The sequence below is a fragment of the Myotis lucifugus genome, unplaced genomic scaffold (genome assembly GCF_000147115.1).
Source record: "Myotis lucifugus unplaced genomic scaffold, Myoluc2.0 scaffold_25, whole genome shotgun sequence".
In the NCBI taxonomy this organism is placed as follows: domain Eukaryota; kingdom Metazoa; phylum Chordata; class Mammalia; order Chiroptera; family Vespertilionidae; genus Myotis; species Myotis lucifugus.
In genome coordinates, this window is record NW_005871073.1 from 9918070 (window position 1) to 9935961 (window position 17892).

The window sequence follows — 17892 nt, forward strand, 5'->3', positions numbered from 1 at the left end:
CGTAAGGGGCGGGGCGGAGCGTGAGGGGCGGGGCGGCGGAGACGGAGCGTGAGGGGCGGGGCGGCAGCCGCGAGACGCGTGCGCAGACTGGACCAGCTTGCGTCCGGTGCTCGGGAGGCGGCTTTGGGAGAGGTTGGGAAAGCTCTAGTCTTTGGCCCCGGAGACCCAAGAGGCGTCTCAAGGAGACCGCGGAGTGGAAGCCGGACGCTTGCGGGACCTGATCGAAGGCCTTGGCGGCGGCGTGACCAGGAGGTTCCAGTTTTCCTGACGGAGTTGGCGGCAGAGGTTGAGGGGAGGGAAAGGGAGACCCCTGCCGAGGCGTGGGAACTAGAAGCACCGGGTTCTCACTGTCACCCCATCCCCACAGGTGCCTCCACGTGACCCGAGTGTGTCCTCTGGCGACCTGTCCGCAGCCCGCTTTCCCCCCGTGAGACCTGAGGCCGAGAGGGCGCGGCGGGCGCGGTAACCGCCCGCGGGGAGCCGCCGGCTGGCGGGCCGCAGGGGCGCTGGTTCCCTGGAGGAAATGGGTTATTCTCAAGGTTCCGCTTCTGTTGCCTCTTACCTCTTGGTTTCCTGGAAGAGGTGGTGAAAAAGCCAAGGTGCTGGTTGACTATCTACACCTGTCTCCTCTTGTTATCTATTTCATTTGAGGAGTTAACGCTTATTTTACTTTAAAAAAAACTTTTTTTGTGTTTCAGGAAAATTTGCTTTTTTTATATTTCAGTAACTTATCGACCTTGATCTTCAAAGGGGTTTTCTAAAGAGATAGTAGGATTAATCAAGCAAAATAGGCTGCTTCACCCATGGGAAGGTATGTGTTATGTCAAAGCATTTAGGACAAATGTTTCCTATACTTTTATATTTATACATATACCTATATAGATATATCTATATCCATATATATATTCTTGTTGATTTCAAAGAGGAAGGGAGAGAGAGAGAGAGAAACACCAGTGATGAGAGAGAATCATTGATGGGCTGCCTCCTGCATGCCTCACACTGGGGATGGAGCCCACCACCCGAGCATGGGCCCTCATCCAGAATCCAACCATGACCTCCATTCATAGGTCAAGGCTCAACCACGGAGCCAGGCAATGTTTCCTGTTCTGGTGGAACAGCCCGTTAACGACTATATTAATGATTTCAATGAATATGAATGATTTCATTATTAATGCATTTCAAATTTTTTATATAGTGAAAAATCCCATATATAATTTGCTCTATGCCAACAAGTCCTAACTCATTTACTGAACAATTTAAATCATTTTACAAAAATGTCCAGTGTACTTAAGCATTGTACTTAATTCATACAATGGATGTCATGGCTAGGATTATAAACAAGGGTTTGAATTCAGGCCCTATCTATCCTTGGAATCCCTGGGCAAGCCACTCAGACTTTGCTGAGATTCTGTTTCCTCATTTCAAAATGAAATAATAAAACTTCCCAGAGCTGTTTGTGAGAATGAAATGAAATTATATACATTAAGAATATGACAAGTTATCTCAATATCTCTTCTCCCTCTTCCCCAGCAGCATTTTAAATTATTTCACTTTTGGTGGCTTCTTGACTAACTTCATTCATGCTTTACACATTTGGAAGATTAAAAATAAATATCTTTACTCAAAGAATGGAACATGAATGAATGGTTTTATAGATTATACAGAACTAGAAATCTGCTTCTCTGCCTCCCAACCCATTTAAGAATTTTGTGTGAGATTCCACTATATTAGTATATTTAAATGTAGCCCATTTCAGGTTTCCAATTTTAGCATTTATTTATTTCCAAAGTTCACTGAGCATCTCTTTGTATACTCTATAAATCAGACAGGAAATAAAAATCACCAGAATCCTTATTTCTAGGTACTGCACAGAGTATCAGAAATTCTTAAGCTTCCCTGAAGATTCCACTAAACAACTACTAGAACTGATAAATGAATTCAGTGAAATATAAAATACAAAATAAATATCCAGAAATCATTTGCATTTTTATACACCAATAATGAACTATTACAAGGGGAAACTTAAGAAAACAATCCCATTTACAATTGCATTTAAAAAAATACCTAGGAATAAATTTAACCAAAGATGTAAAAGATCTGTACTCAGAAAATTATAAAGCACTGACGAAAGAGGTTGAAGAAGATACAATTAAGTGGAATCATATACTATGTTCATGGATAGGAAAATGTCTGTACTACACAAAGCAATCTATAGATTCAATGCAATTTCTATCAAGATACCAATGGTGTATTTCACAGAACTAGAACAAATACTGACTGAATAACCATAGCAATCTTGAGAAAAAACAACAAAGTTGGAGAAATCACATTACTTGATATCAAACTATACTACAAGCATAATACTGGCAGAAAAACACATATACAGGATGCCTCCTCCCACAAATGTACACAAACTCTGAATAATTATAAAATGTATTTTATTAAAATACATTTCATTTTCAAAATGTAATAGAATCTACAGATACAGTATATAGGTCAGTGAAACAGAATAGAGAGCCTAGAAATAAACACACCTTTATGGTTAATTAATATTTGACAAAGGAGGAAAAAACTTACAGTGAAGAAAAGATAGTCTATTCAATAAATCATGTTGGGAAAATTGGACTGGTACAAAAAGATGAAACTAGACCACCTTCTTACACCATACACAAGAATAAACTCAAAATGGATTAAAAACTTAAATATTAGAGTCTAAATAAAAATTCTATAAGAAAATGTAGGCTGTAAAACGGACATTTCTCATAGCAATATTTTTTCTGATATATATCCTTTGGCAAGGGAAACAAATGAACGGGGCTATATCAAACTAAAAAGTTTTCGCACAACAAAGGAAATCAAAACAAAAAGACAACCTACTGAGTGGGAGAACATATTCATTGATACATCTGATAAGGGGTTAATATCCAAAATTTATAAAGAACATCTAAAACTTAACACCAAAAAATCAAACAGTCCAGTTAAAAAATGGTGAAAGGGCCCGATTGGTGTGACTCAGTGGTTGAATGTCAACCTATGAACCAGGAGGTGATGGTTTGACTCCTGGGCAGGGCACATGCCCAGAATGCATGCTTGATCCCCAGTAGGAGGTGTGCAGGAGGCAGCTGATCAATGATTCTCTCTCATTGATGTTTCTGTCTCCCCCTCTCCCTTCATCTCTAAAATTGGTAAAAATACATTTTTTTAATGGACAAAGGCCCTGAATAGACATTTCTCCAAAGAGGACATACAGATGGCCAATAGACATATGAAAAGATGTTCAATGTCATTAATCATCAGAAAAATGCAAATTAAAACTACAATGAGATATCACCTCACACCTATCAGGAAGGCTATCATCAACAAATCATCAAACAAGTGTTTGAGAGGATGTGAAGAAAAGTGAACCCTCGTGCACTATTATTGGGAATAAAGATTGGTGCAGCCACTGTGGAAAACATAGTTACCTCAATAAGTTAAAAATGGAACTGCCTTCTGACCCAGTGATTTCACTTCTGAGAATATATCTGAAGAAACCTGAAACACTAATTGGAAAGAATATATGCACCTCTCTGTTCATTGTAGTGTTATTTACAATAACCAAAACTTTGAGGCAGCCCCTGTGTCCATCAGTAGATGAGTGGATAAAAAAGCTGTGGTACATTTATACAATGGAATACTACTTGACTAACAAAAGAAGTCAATCTTACCATTGTGACAGCGTGGATGGACCAGGAGATCATTATGCTAAAAGAAATAAGCCATTCAGAGAAAGACAAGTAATGTATGATTTCACTCATATGTGGAATCAAACAAACAAACAAAATAGAAACAGACTCATAGAGAACAGACTGACAGCTGTCAGTGGGGAGGTGGGTTGCGAGATTTAGTATACAAGATAAAGCCAACATTTCATTCCTGGCAGGGGAGTGGTTATAAAGCAAAATTATGAAGTAAATGAGAGATTAGACTAGAACTCTATAGCCCCAAATATTTGGCTGTCCAGCTTTCAATCTTCTTTTGTTTGAATTGTCATTGTTTTGTTAATTAGCTAATTAATAGGTAAGGAATTTGAAAATACCAAAGAGTATGTGGTCGGAGTTAATAAGTGAAATGTGATTTGGTTAGGATCAACTACAAATTCTAAGCATGCCTAAAGAAGTTAATGAAGCTGCTGTTGGTTTTGATAGTTACCTCAAGCAATAAAGAGATTGTTGTAAAAATCAACATAGAGGCAGTAGTGGAGTTCATTATAGCCAAACTGGGAATAGATGCAAGGCTAGAGACCTCGACAGGAAAACTTTTGACTCTTCTTTCTAGTGCTCAGCTATAAACATGAATTACCTATGTATCTCCTCAGTTACCTTTCTCACAGCCAGTTAGTCATTCTGTCTATTCTTTATCTCTTTTTCTATCTTTGTTTACAAATAATTGTAGCTTTCTTATAACATGGGCTTACCCATGGCTATGCTACTACTTCATGACTTCCCCTTCCTCCCTTCCTCCCTCTCTTCCTCCCTCCCATATTCATTCATTCTCTCTCTCTCTCTCTCTCTCTCTCTCTCTCTCTCTCTCTCTCTCTCTCTCCCTCTCTCTTTCATTTTGTTTCAGTATCTACTAATGACACACTTTAATCTTGAGTTCTGCCAGGCCATTTTATTTGTCTATGTCCAGCCAGGATTTGGTCTTAGTATTGATCCAATCAGAAATGGTAAAGACAGTTATAATTCAAAGCATGGCTCATTTGCTATAGTATAGTGGGGAAGTTTACCTTAGGACAATAGAAAAGCAGGTCTTGATTGATCTGTGCTGAGTTTGCTTAATTAAAAATTTCTTCTGAATTAAAATATCAAGTGTTTAATGTATCCACAGAAGTTAAGAATTCTGGCCTCCCAGTCTGCATACCAGTTACTGTACTGTAATTATAGATTATTATCACTAATTCTTATCTAATAAGGAAGTTACTATAAATGTATCTGAGTCTTCTCTAAAAATATATTTATACTTTATAGAAAATATTATATGTATTTTATCTTAATTTTTGACCAAGAGAAAATGAATTATTTAAAATGTGTCCTGCTTACAACTCTATTATAATTTACCACTTTACTTAATTGTATAGGATGTATGTTCATTCCATTATAATTATTAGCCCTATTTATTAGTAATATATCTATTTGAATTATTATAATAAGACTAGAGGCCCGTTGCACGAAGATTCGTGCAATAGGCCTTCTTTCCCCTGGCTGCCAGCACCAGTTTTCCTCTGGCACCCGGGACCCAGACCTTCACTCTGGCCACCCCCTTCCATCTTCGCTCTGGACACAGTCTTTGCTGCGGCTGCAGCCTTCAGTCTTTGCTCCTCGCTCCGGCCGGAGTCTTCAGTCTCCCGGACAGAGCTGCTCCTGTAACTCCTCCCGCCCCCCACCCTCCCCCTCATAGCTTGATTGCTGCTTCACCTGCAGACCTCGCCGACGGGCTCCTGGGTCCTGGGTGGCTGCCTTGCCTGTGGCCCAGCTTTCCGATCACAATCACAATCATGGGCCGCAGGCAAGGCGGCTCCTGGGTCCCGGGGGGCAGCCTTGCCAACAGCCTGGCTTTCCGGCAGCTCCTGGGGTCACACACGGGGGCCTGGATGGCGGCTCCCAGTGTCCCGCCCTGCCTGCAGTATGCAAATTAGCCGCCATCTTTGTTGGCAGTTAATTTGCATATCACGCTGATCAGCCAATGGTGATGGTAGCGAACATATGGTTAATTACCATGTTTGTCTATTATTAGATAGGATTATATACATACCTAAGTTGTCATTTTGACTCTATTTTAAAATCTTTTATGTGTGTTTTTTTTTCACTTTTTGAATGAATCAGAAACCAGAAATGAGTAGAATACTATCTTAAACAAGTCAAAAATCTGTTATAACATTTATACTACTTGAATGAAGAAAGGTAAAAAGTCCCACAAAATTCCAACTGATAATTACCCCATTCAGACATTGGTGAATTTGTCCTTCAATCCAAGTCAACCTTCCTCATCAGAGGTAAGAAAATATTTTTATACTAAAATATACGAAAAATTTGCTGATCTTGGAAAAGTTTTTTTTAATTTTTTTTATTGATTTGAGAGAGAGAGAGAAAGAAAGAAACATTGATGAGGGAGAGAAACATTGATCGGCAGTGCCTCTTGCCTATTTGGGATTAAGCCAGAAATCTGGGCATGTGCCCTGACCAAGAATTGAACTAGCGATCTTTTGGTGCATGGGACGACACTCAACTGAACCACACCAGCCAGTGCCTTTGAATAATTTTGATAAAGCAAAAATAGGAATTATATAAAGTGTTAGATATTCACTTTGAACTCAACTCTACATATTTCATTGTCTGATAATAGTACTTGTATCTCTAGCTCACTTCCTCTAAGTACCCTGAGTGTACTGGGACCTACAATCACCTGTTGTTTGTTTGTTTTTATTCCTTTCAATGCCATCCATAGCTGGCTTAAATACTGTAGAGCAGTCTTGATCACTCTCTTGCACATGTTTTGACTCCTTGCCCCTCTCTTCATTATACTCCTTAGCAAAACAAAAATGATGGTTAATTCAATTCTATACTTATACCTACAGCAGAGCATGACTGGAGAAAACTATATCAGCATAAGGACTACATCTCACTTTTTAAAAATTAATTAATTAATTAAATTATTTATTTATTTATTTTTAGTGTCCAATCTCTTTTACTACAGAAAGGGTGCAGTGAAAATTTATGCATGTGCCCAGGCCCTTGGGGTAGCCCAAAGCAGTCAGTCCCTCCACAGGTTCTTTTTTTTTTTTTATCTTAGCCTTTATTTTCTCTATCTTCAAATTATGCCTTTCTATTTAGTATTTTTTTTCAAGAAAAAATTATATTCCGTTGTTCATTATATTCCACAAATGAGTGAGATCATATGATATTTATCTTTCTCCAACTGGGTTATTTTGCTTAGCATGATGCTTTTAAAGTCTATTTTGTCAGATATGAGTATTGCAACTCCATGACCATGAATCTCCAGTGTGACCTTTTGCTAGTAGGCAATCAAACTATCTTCCACTCATTCACTCTTCCATTGTTCTAGACAAGTATTTCATAGCTTCACCCCATTTTTTCTTTAAAACAACTCCAAGCTTTTACTCCAATACTCCACCAAGACGGCTATTTTTAAATTCACCTCTACATTACTAAATCTATTGCTTAATTCTTATCCCACACATACTTGACTTATCTGTGCACAACAGTTGACACTGTTGATCACTCTCTTTCTTGATATAATTCCTTCGTTTGCCTTTTAACATACATATATTTTGGTTTTCCTCCTACTTTTTTTGTTATTCATTCTCAGTCTCTTTGCTGGGTTTTCTTCTTCTTTTTTTAAAGTATATATATTTTTTATTTATTTGAGAGAGGAAGGGAGAGAGAGACAGAAACATCAATGATTAGAGAGAATCATTGATTGGCTACCTCCTGCACACCCCCTACTGGGGATTGAGCCCGCAACCCGGGCATGTGCCCTTGACTAGAATCTAACCTGGGACTCTTCAGTCCACAGGCCTATGTTTTATCCACTGAGCTAAAATGGCTAGGGCTTCTTCTTCTTCCTGACTTTTAATATAGGAGAATTTCAGGGGCCAGCTCTTTGTTCTCTTCTCTATCTGCACTCATTCCTTGGTAATCTTATCCAACCTAATAGCTTTAATACCAACTTTATGCTAAGGATTCCCAAATTAAATCCCCATCCCAGTCCTCTTTCCCAAACTCCAAATTCATATTTTCAATTGCTTACTTACATCTCCACTAGCATGGCCAGCAGACATCTCAAACTTGACATGTATGAGATTGGCCTATGGATCTTTGCTCCATCTTCAAAACCTCCAGTACCCATTCTTTTCTCCATATTAGGTGATGGCTAATCCATCCTTTCAGTATCTGAGGCCAAACATCTTGGGCTCATACTCTACTCCTTTCTCAGACTTCACTTTAATGGATTGACTTCTAGCTTTCAGTGATAAAAATCTGACCACTTCTCATCGCCTCTACTGCTAACATGTTGAACTGAGCCACCATCATCTCATTCTTGCAATATTCAAATAGCTTCATAATATTTCCCATTTTCTTGTCCCTTATGTAATTATTCTGTTCTTTATCCCTTTAGCAATTATTAAATACAGCAAAATTTGAAGTAGAGCATTTGGTGTGTCCTGATGTGAAACAATATGAAATACAGGGCACCATTTATAAAATATTCTTGCCCCAGATGATTAATTTGTGTCAGTTGAAGGCTGTACAGTTAATGGTTCCAGGAGATAGCAGGATTGGGAAAATAAGTTAAATGACACCCAAAGGAGTTTATAAAGGAAATTCAGAATGCAGAACATTTTGATAGCTGGCCTGGTCTCTTAAAAGAGTCAGTGCTATGAAGAGAAAAAAAAAACAGTTTGGGAAAGTCTTCAGATTAATATTTTTTAAAAGACTTGAAAAATGCTGTTCTCTTTGATTGAATTCTAGATCAAAAATTTTTTTTCTGAGACAGTTGGACAATTGGGGAAATTTGAATATGGACTGGATATTAGTTGACATTAAGTAATTGTTAATTTTCTTAGATGTGAAAATGGTATTGTGATTATGTTATAGAAACGCTTAATTTTAGGGGATGGATGCCACAGTATTTAGGAGTATATTGTCTTGATGTCTGATTTACTTTGAATGGTTCAGAGAGAGAGGGAGAAAGTAATTGTGGCATAATGTTAACTTTTGAATCTAAATAGTAGGTATTTGGACATTCTTGGTATTATACCTTTCATTTGTATGTATGTTTAGAATTTTTTATACTAAAACAATAAAAATATAAAAGTCAGATGTTTTCATGCTTCTATTAAAACCCTGTATTGACTTCCCATTTTGTAAGATGAAGACCTTACAATTGCCTGGAAGGCTCTATATAATTTGTTCCTCATCCTCCTCATTTTTCTTATTTTATCTCCTACTACTCTTTCCCCTACATTCTGTACTTTAATCATACTAGATAATCTCACGTTAAGGCCTTTGCTTTAGCTCTTTCTGGAGATCTTTCCTTCTTCATTTTCCCTTGGCTTATTCCTTCTTTTCCTGCAAGTCTTTACTCAGATTTCACCTTTTCCATGAGACCTATCTGAACTATTATTTTACCTTCCCAATTTTTCTTACCCTGCTCTTACTTTTTTTTCCCAAGTACTCATCACTTTCTAATAACTTATCATTGTTTTATATTTATTGTTTATTGTCCATGTCCCTCACAGGATAGGCACTAGTCTGAGGCAGATGAGTCATTTTCCTTGGGTGCAGGAGGTTGGCCAGCCGGCCCCAATCCCCATCGGGCCAGTTTACTGGCCACAGTGGGCATCATAGTGACCGGCCGTTATAGCATTCCGGTCGCTGGCTTTTTATATATTTAGATTATTACTTTTAAATTAAACTAATTGCAAATGTATGGAAACATTATAAGAATAGTACAAAGAACTTCCATATACCTTTTAACTTCATCTAGATTCAACATTTGTTAACATTTTATAATATTTGTTTTTTCACCTACTTCTTTTTTGAATTAAATTGCAGACATACTCCTTTCTCCTTAAACATTTCTGCCTGTCTTCTATGAACAAGAATTTCTTTTACCAACCACAATACAATGATCAAATTCAGGAAATGTAGCATTGATGCAATATATAGAGGCCATATTTTATTTCTGTCAATTATTCCAATAATATTCTTTGTTTCCTAGTGCAGAATCCAATCCAGATTCACACATCACATTTAGTTGTCATGTCCCTTTAATCTGGAACAGTTCCCCAGATTTTCTCTGCCTTTCATGATTTTGAGAGTGGTTCTGTAAACTATCCCTCTATGTGGGTATGATGTTTCCTCTAGATTATTCTCCCCCGCACCACACATGTTACAGACATCTCTTTTTCTGCCTCCTTTAGTTCTACCAATTACCAAAAATAGACACTTGTTTTCATGGGTGTATTGTTCACAACAGAATAAGCTTCTTTTATATTTTTTGTTTACATTGTTGAATCATATTACTTTAGTTTTTCATGGATCGATACTGAATAATTTCAATAATTTAGAATTATATAAGAACAACAAATGCATTCATTGAAAAGACTTAAATTTACAGTTGGGATGAATTCTTTATCATTGAGTAAATACTTAAAAATAACTCTATACAGCAAAATACAAATCATGGACTTATAAACCATCTTATGTAGTGTAAATTCGGCATTAATTATCAATGTACATCCTTCTAAAGCATCTATAAAACTTTAGCATAGAGAAATGAGGGCACTGTTTCTGTTTGTGAGGATTTTTCTTTATCGTGCTGTCTTGATGTTGACCTTTCATGCTGTTTTTTTCCCTAATAGCTCACTGTTGGATTATATGGAGACTTGTGAGTACATAAAGTGAGAAGGTAAAGAACTAATTGTTAGAGAAAGATGAAACAACCTGAGAACAAAGGGGTTATTAAGTAAGTTTAATTTCAGGGAAGGTGGGATGGGATAGGCATGGGTGGAAGGATTATGCTAAATATAGAAACAGACCTACATGAAACACACAGGAATATAATGTGCTAATTATGTAACAAAACATTCACCTCATGGTTCTCACAGTTACAGTATTTTCATCCCTGTCAATATGGGTAACTGTTAGCTTATAAACTCTGAACATCATAATGCCATTTATTCATATTTGGAATATGGCCCTAGCTGGCTTGGCTCAGTGCATAGAGCGTCAGCCTGGGGACTGAAGGGTCACGGGTTTGATTCTGGTCAAGGGCATATGCCTGGGTTGTGGGCTTGATCCCCAGTAGGGGGCATGCAGGATCAATGATTCTTTCTCATCATAGATGTTTCTATCTCTCTCTCTCCCTCTCCCTTCCTCTCTGAAATCAATAAAAAATAAAAAATGTATTTAAAAATATTTGGAATATGTGTTAAGCTCAAAGTCTGTTGCCCTTAATCATATACATATTTATATATATATTTTTTCCTTTGTTTTATTTTTTTCATCACCATTTATCCCCCCTACATTTTACTATTTTCTTTATTTTTCATATTCTTTGCCCCTTTTATTTCTATTCTTCATTATCCTTACTGTGTATTTGGTCATATCTGTTCTTGGATAATTGCTAATTTATTTCTGAGACAGTTTTGTTTTTTTCTGTAATTTCTTCTGCTTGGCCAACTTCCATTTTACATATTTCTATTATTTTTCCATTTTTATTCTGAAGTATTAATTTATTATTTATGATATTTGTTAATATCTGAAAAAGCTTGCTTAATTATAATTTATTTAGATTAGGAGTGTTAAGTTTTTCTCTGCTTTATGGCTACCTGTTTTATTTTGTTTTGGTTTAGTTATCAAGTTTGACGGTTTTAAAAAATTAACTGTATGCTAGATTGTTTTGTGGATGTTGTTCACGTTTACTTGTGTTGGATTTTCTTTATCAGTAATAACAGGTGTTCATATAGAGAGGAACAGAGTGGCATTTTGGTGGCTTTTCTGCTTAGGTTATGAGCGCCCTCTTCTGTTGATATGGCAAAATGCAGTTGGGGGAAACTTCCTTGGGTGGTTTTATTTTTTTTCTTCTTTTTTTTCATTTATTAAAATAATTAATTAATTAATTATTGTTGGAAAGTATTACATATGTCCCTCTTTCTCCCCATTGACCCCTTCCAGCCCACTCCCGTCCCCCGTCCCAGGCCTTCACCATCCTAATGTCTATGTCCATGGGTTATGCTGTATTTTGTTTTTTGTTTTCTCTCTACTAATTTTATTCCAAAGAGCTCTTATCTTGGCCACTTTCTTATTATCTCTTACCATCTAGGCCCAAAGAAATATCTCTCATTTTCAAAGCATTTTCCTCTCAGAAGCCATGTCTTCCCATGATTACCACCTCTAGCCCCCTACATTCTATAAGCCCCTTTCTTCTACATTCCTCATAGAAAGTGTTCTAATTTACCAGATCAGATCTTACTATTATTTCTGTACTGCAAGGGAGTGGCCTCTTATTCCAGACAAAACTATGGCTGATGTTTACTGTGTTGTCTGCTCATAGTTGTCAACTGATGGTCATTGGCATCAGTTCAATGCTAACAGGAATCTCCAATTTGGGCTGTGGTAAGAAGGAAACTTTATTCAGAGCAAAACAGCTCAATTGTGATATATCAGGGCTGTATCCTGGGGACAGGTCTCTGTCCAAGTAGACAGCTTTGCTCTGCTCCTTGCTGTTCCACTCTGCTCTGCTCTGTTCCTTGCCAGTCTGCTCTGCCCTGTGTTGGTCTGTTTTGCTTTGCACTGGTGCGACATCTTCTGTTTTAGCTCAGCCAAGAAAACAGCTTCATTCAGTCTTTAGCACTTTCCTGATTGGTGAGAATGGAGCTGCTGTGATTGGTCTGTGAAGATGTTGGGGGCAGGGAGGGGGGGTTGCGGGCAGGGGGAGAGAGAAAGAGAATATAGCTGAGCAGCTCTGATTGGATGGGGAAAGCCTCAGTCCATTGGTTGAAATAGGATTCCAGGATCTCCCTTAGAAGGGCTGGCTCAGATGGCAGAAACAGTGTAGGCAGGCCTTCAGTGCAGAGGTAGATGGTTCAGTGCAGACTTCTCCATGAAGTGCAGTTTGTGTGAGAGGCCCCTGTGTAGAATTGGCTGCTAGGGCCTGTATTTTTAGAATGTGAGCCCAATTAGCGATTAGGAGCCCTTCTTAAAAGGTACCTTCTTTCTCAGGTTCAGGTAGTTCTCTCTAATGTAAAGGGTGTCCCAAAATTCACGCAAGAAGTAATTTTGATAGAAAACACAGGTTTATCATTAAAAATTGTAAATTTTTTTATTGATTCATAAAGTATACAGTATAGGGTTATGTATGGAATAGCATATCGGGTAAATGGCCTCCACGGCTTTGCTGGCACATACGCACTCTTTTGTTATTGCCTGAGCAGCCGCATTTTCAAAGAAAAATGATCCGATGATGCCTCCAGCCCAAAATCCACGCCAAACAGTGACGCAGTGTGGATGCATTCGTTTCTCAACAATCACTCGTGGATTTTCTGAACCCCAAATGCGACAATTTTGTCGATTAACCAAGCCATCAAGATGAAAATGAGCCTTATCGAAATTCAGCCACATTTATGCAAAACAGTCATGGAAAATTTCAACAAAAGAGTGCGTATGGCCCTAACCAGTTTGGCTCAGTGGATAGAGCGTCAGCCTGTGGACTCAAGGGTCCCAGGTTCGATTCTGGTCAAGGGCATGTATCTTGGTTGCGGGCACATCCCCAGTAGGGAGTGTGCAGGAGGCAGCTGATCGATGTTTCTCTCTCATCGATGTTTCTAACTCTCTATCCCTCTCCCTTCCTCGCTGTAAAAAATCAATAAAATATATATATTTTTTAAAAAGAGTGCATATGTGCTAGCAAAGCCATGGAGGCCATTTACCCGATATGCTATTCCATATATAATCCTATACTGTATACTTTGTGAATCAATAAAAAATTTATTTACTATTGATTTCTGAATAATTTACCTCAAACTTACCTATAAGATTTAGAATTAAGGGGCAGAAAACCTAGCCTGAGTTTGTTGCAACCATATTCAAGTTAGAATAGCATAAGCAGTGCTTCTCAAAGTTCAGTGTGAGACCATCTGGATCTGACTTGATAGGGCTGAGGTGAAGCCTGGGATTCTTCGTTCCCAGGAAGCTCCAGGTGATGTGAATGCCTTGGTCCACAGACTATACATGGTAGAGTAAGGGCTGTGGCACCAGATGATTTTTGAGTTTGAATCCTGGCTGCATCACTAGTTTTATACCTGGAGCAAGTTACTTAACTTCTAGGCATCTCAGTTCGCCAAGCTGTAAAAATGCAGATAGTAATAGTATCTGCCTCGATTCAATTTTTGATAGAATCAAGGAAGTTAATCCATTTAGAAGAGTGCTTGCCACAGAATAACACTATTCTATTGCTTAAGTACCTGTTCAGTTTCTCAGGCCTGGGATTTAAGGGTTTTTTTTATGATTATGTTTTTGTTTTTTACTACCTCTTCACTTGAGAACAGATTTTGAAGCTCCAGCAAAAGATAAAAATATTTTTCTCTCTAATTTTTTTAGAACAGTTTAATCTTATTATGACTATATTCTAATAAATGAAATTACTTGATAGTTTATCTAGCAGTAAATAAGCATGATTATTCAACAGGACTTTTGATCTATATATAGTTAATGTAGTAATCCAGTGGAAGTATTGAAATTAACTTATATTAAAAAGCCACACCTTTATTTAGATGACAATTATGTAATTTTAGGTGGGTAAAATGAAATCCAACTTCTAAAGATAATTTGTTTTATAGATGAGAAAACGAGCAATTTCAATTATACGCATACTGAAAGTTGAATTCACAGAATAAAAATGATACATCTTTACAGCCTGTTAGGTATGTTAATTCAAAACTTTTATTTGTCAAAAAGATTAAATATTTATTTGGTCAGATTTGTTTAAACTTTGTTCTCCTTGGCAATGTTTTATGTAAATCATAAAGTTTATGTTTTTCACAAAATTCTTTAGTATTACAAAGGATTTTTGGAAATATTAGATGTATAAAAGTAAAATGGCGTCTATTTATTTTTGATGGTTTCAAATCTATTGCATATTATTTTGATAATATTATATTTTATAATTTTCATTTTTAAATAGTCTTAAAATTTAATATGACTTTACAATCATAGTTTGGTACAATGAATATATTTACATATAAATAGACATTGTTTAATTTATTCATTGTACTTTAATTGAAAGCAATCTGGAAATATAAAAGAATAGGGATATTGAACTTGCACTCAGCTATGACAGAGCTTAATGTCTAAGAATTTAAATTTAGTAATTTGTTTTAGAAATATAAAGACATTAGAAATTCAGCATATTATATGGAAAATGGTTAGTCTTACTCTGCCATAATAATTGTGTAAATAGGGAATGGAATATTCTCATAACAGATGACTGAATCATAATGTATTTCCATTTAGAGGAGAAAAATGTGCAGGGAATGCAGGATTCATGTTAAGTCCAGAGTTCAAAGATGCAGACTTTTAATCTAAGTATTTATAGGAACTAATATACTAGTAAGTGCAACACAGGGTTCTCAATTGCCTTGAGAAAAAGAACAGAGACTTCTGTACATTTAGAAAGGTTCTTTGCACAAACTTTTTCTTTTAGCCTGGTTGGTATGGCTTAGTGGTTAAGCTTTGATCCATGCACCAACAGGTGGCTGATTTGATTCCATAAGGACACACGCTAGGGTTGGGAGCTTGATCCCCAGTAGGGGGCATGCAAGAGGCAGCTGATTGATGATGTTTCTCTCTCATCGATGTTTCTACCTCTCTCTCCCTTTCCCTTCCACTCTCTCTAAAAATCAATACAGTGGGGCCTTGACTTACGAGTGTCCAAAAATATTTCTCCCTTAGAAAGAAAAATTACTTGAGAAAACAATGTCTTTAGATAATTAAAATGCAGATAAAGAAAAAGAAAAATCTACCCATGAAAAGAAAACTAGCCAAGAAACAAAGTATAGATGTCCATAATGGAGGAATTTTAATAATTGGAACTTTAAAATTATAATTACAATTATTATTGTAAATAACAATTTACAATAATAATTGTAAATGACAATGGATAGAATCAGGTTCACCAGCAAGTTTTTCCTATTATAAAATACCAGAAATAACCACATTAAAAATTTAGTTGGAAAATAATAGGTAGGTCTAATTTAAAATATTACTAAATTATCTTATTTTTTTTTAGTATTTTAATCCTTCAAATATATAATTTTTCCCTCTGGAAGTTTGAGTTTAATTCATAAGCCTCAGAGTACATGAGTACTATATGGAGCCAGGGAGCAGGAAAATTATTTCCAGCAGTTTGATGAACCTAAACAAGAGAATGAATTGCAGGATTTAAGTTTAGATTTATTGAAAAAACAAGTATAGAGGAAACTGCTTCTCAATGATTAGGCTTTAAAAAAATCTCTTCTAAGTAAACATTTCCATTTCAAATTATACATATATAAAACTAGCATTTATTTGTAAGCATATCTACACTAATAAAAGACAAACATGCAAATTGACCATACCTTCGCTATGCCTTAACCCATGCCCACCAGCCAATCAGAGCAACTATATGCAAAATAACCCAACCAATATGGCGGCCAGCAGCCACAGAGCTGGAGCAAGCAGGAGGCTTGGTTGCCCCAATGATGGGGGAAGCCAAGCTTCCCGCCTGCCGCAGCTGGCTGTGAGCTCCACTCAAAGCAACAAAGTTTCAATTATAGAAGGTAAATAAACCCCAGATACCTGCTTTCAGCTGGCCCGGCCGTGGCCACAGAGCTGAGCTCCTCTCAGGGCTACAAAGTTTTAGTTATAGCCCTTTATCCAGACTGGCCAGGCACCCCAGTGGGGACCCCCCCACCCTAAAGTGGGTGTGGCCAGCCTGAAAACAGCCATCAGCCCTTCATCCAGGCTGGCCACACCCACATGGGGTGAGGGTCCCCAATGGGGAGGGGGCTTGACCAGCCTGCAAACAGCCATCAGCCCCTCACCCAGGCTTGCCAGGCACCCCAGTGGGGACCCCCACCCTGAAGGGGGTGTGACCAGCCTGCATACAGCCATCAGCCCCTTACCCAGGCTGGCCAGGCACCCCAGGGGACCCCCACCCTAATCCAGGACACCCTTCAGGGCAAACCAGCTGGCCCCCACCCATGCACCAGGCCTCTATCCTATATAATAAAAGGGTAATATGCAAACTGACCCTAACAGAACTACTGGGAATGACTGGTCACTATGACACACACTGACCACCAGGGGCCAGACGCTCAATGCAGGAGCTGCCCCCTGGTAGTCAGTGCACTCCCACAGGGGGAGCCCTGCTCAGCCACAAGCCAGGCTGACGGCTGCCAGTACAGTGGTAGTGGTGGGAGTCTCTCCCGCCTCCTCAGCAGTGCTAAGGATGTCCAACTGCAGCTAGACCTGCTCCCCGCTGGCAAGTGGACATCCCCCAAGGCTCCCGGGCTGCCAGAGGGATGTCTGACTGCCAGCTTAGGCCCGATCTCCCAGGGAGCGGGACTAAGCCAGCAGGTGGTTCATCTCCTGAGGGGTCCCAGACTGCGAGAGGGCAAAGGCTGGGCTGAGGGACCCCCCCGAGTGCACAAATTTTTGTGCACCGGGCCTCTAGTATGTTAATATTAGGGGGGAAATTTTATCATAAAATTCTGAAAGCAAGTGTTCTTAATTATAGTATTAAAACATCTTATAGAGGAATATTTAATACTAGAGGCCCGGTGCATGAAATTCATGCATGGAGGGGTGGGTCCCCTCAGCCCAGCCTGTATCCTCTACAATCCGGGACCACTGGCTCCTAACTGCCCCCCACTGCTGGTCACTCCCAACTGCCCCCCCACCAGCCTGGTCAGCCCTCACTGCCCCCAACTGCTGGCCTGGTTGCCCCACACAGCCTGCTGCTCAGTCGTTTGGTCGGCCCTCACTAACCCCCTGCCGGCCTGGTTGCTCCACACAGCCTGCTGCTCAGTTGTTTGGTTGTCCCTCACTAACCCCCTGCTGGCCTGGTCGCCCCATGCAGCCTGTTTGGTCGTCCGTTCGGTAGTTTCGGTTGTGACGGTCGCTTTTATATATATAGATAGTAAGTACACTTGTTTCTTACCTTTATGTTTCTGGGTACTGAAGTTATTTATATCTATACCTATCTACATATCTATCTATCTATCTATCTATCTATCTATCTATCTATCATCTATCTATCTATACTTCCACATACAAAAAAAAGCATCAC

General features: G+C 38.5%; 1 long non-coding RNA gene across 1 annotated transcript; it reads left to right on the forward strand.

Annotated features, from left to right (window-relative positions):
• The first annotated feature begins 93 nt into the window (after positions 1–93).
• Positions 94–694, forward strand: LOC106696697. Its single transcript, XR_001347638.2, has 2 exons — positions 94–252; positions 368–694. It is a non-coding gene; the product is annotated as an uncharacterized LOC106696697 (long non-coding RNA).
• Positions 695–17892: the final 17198 nt, after the last annotated feature.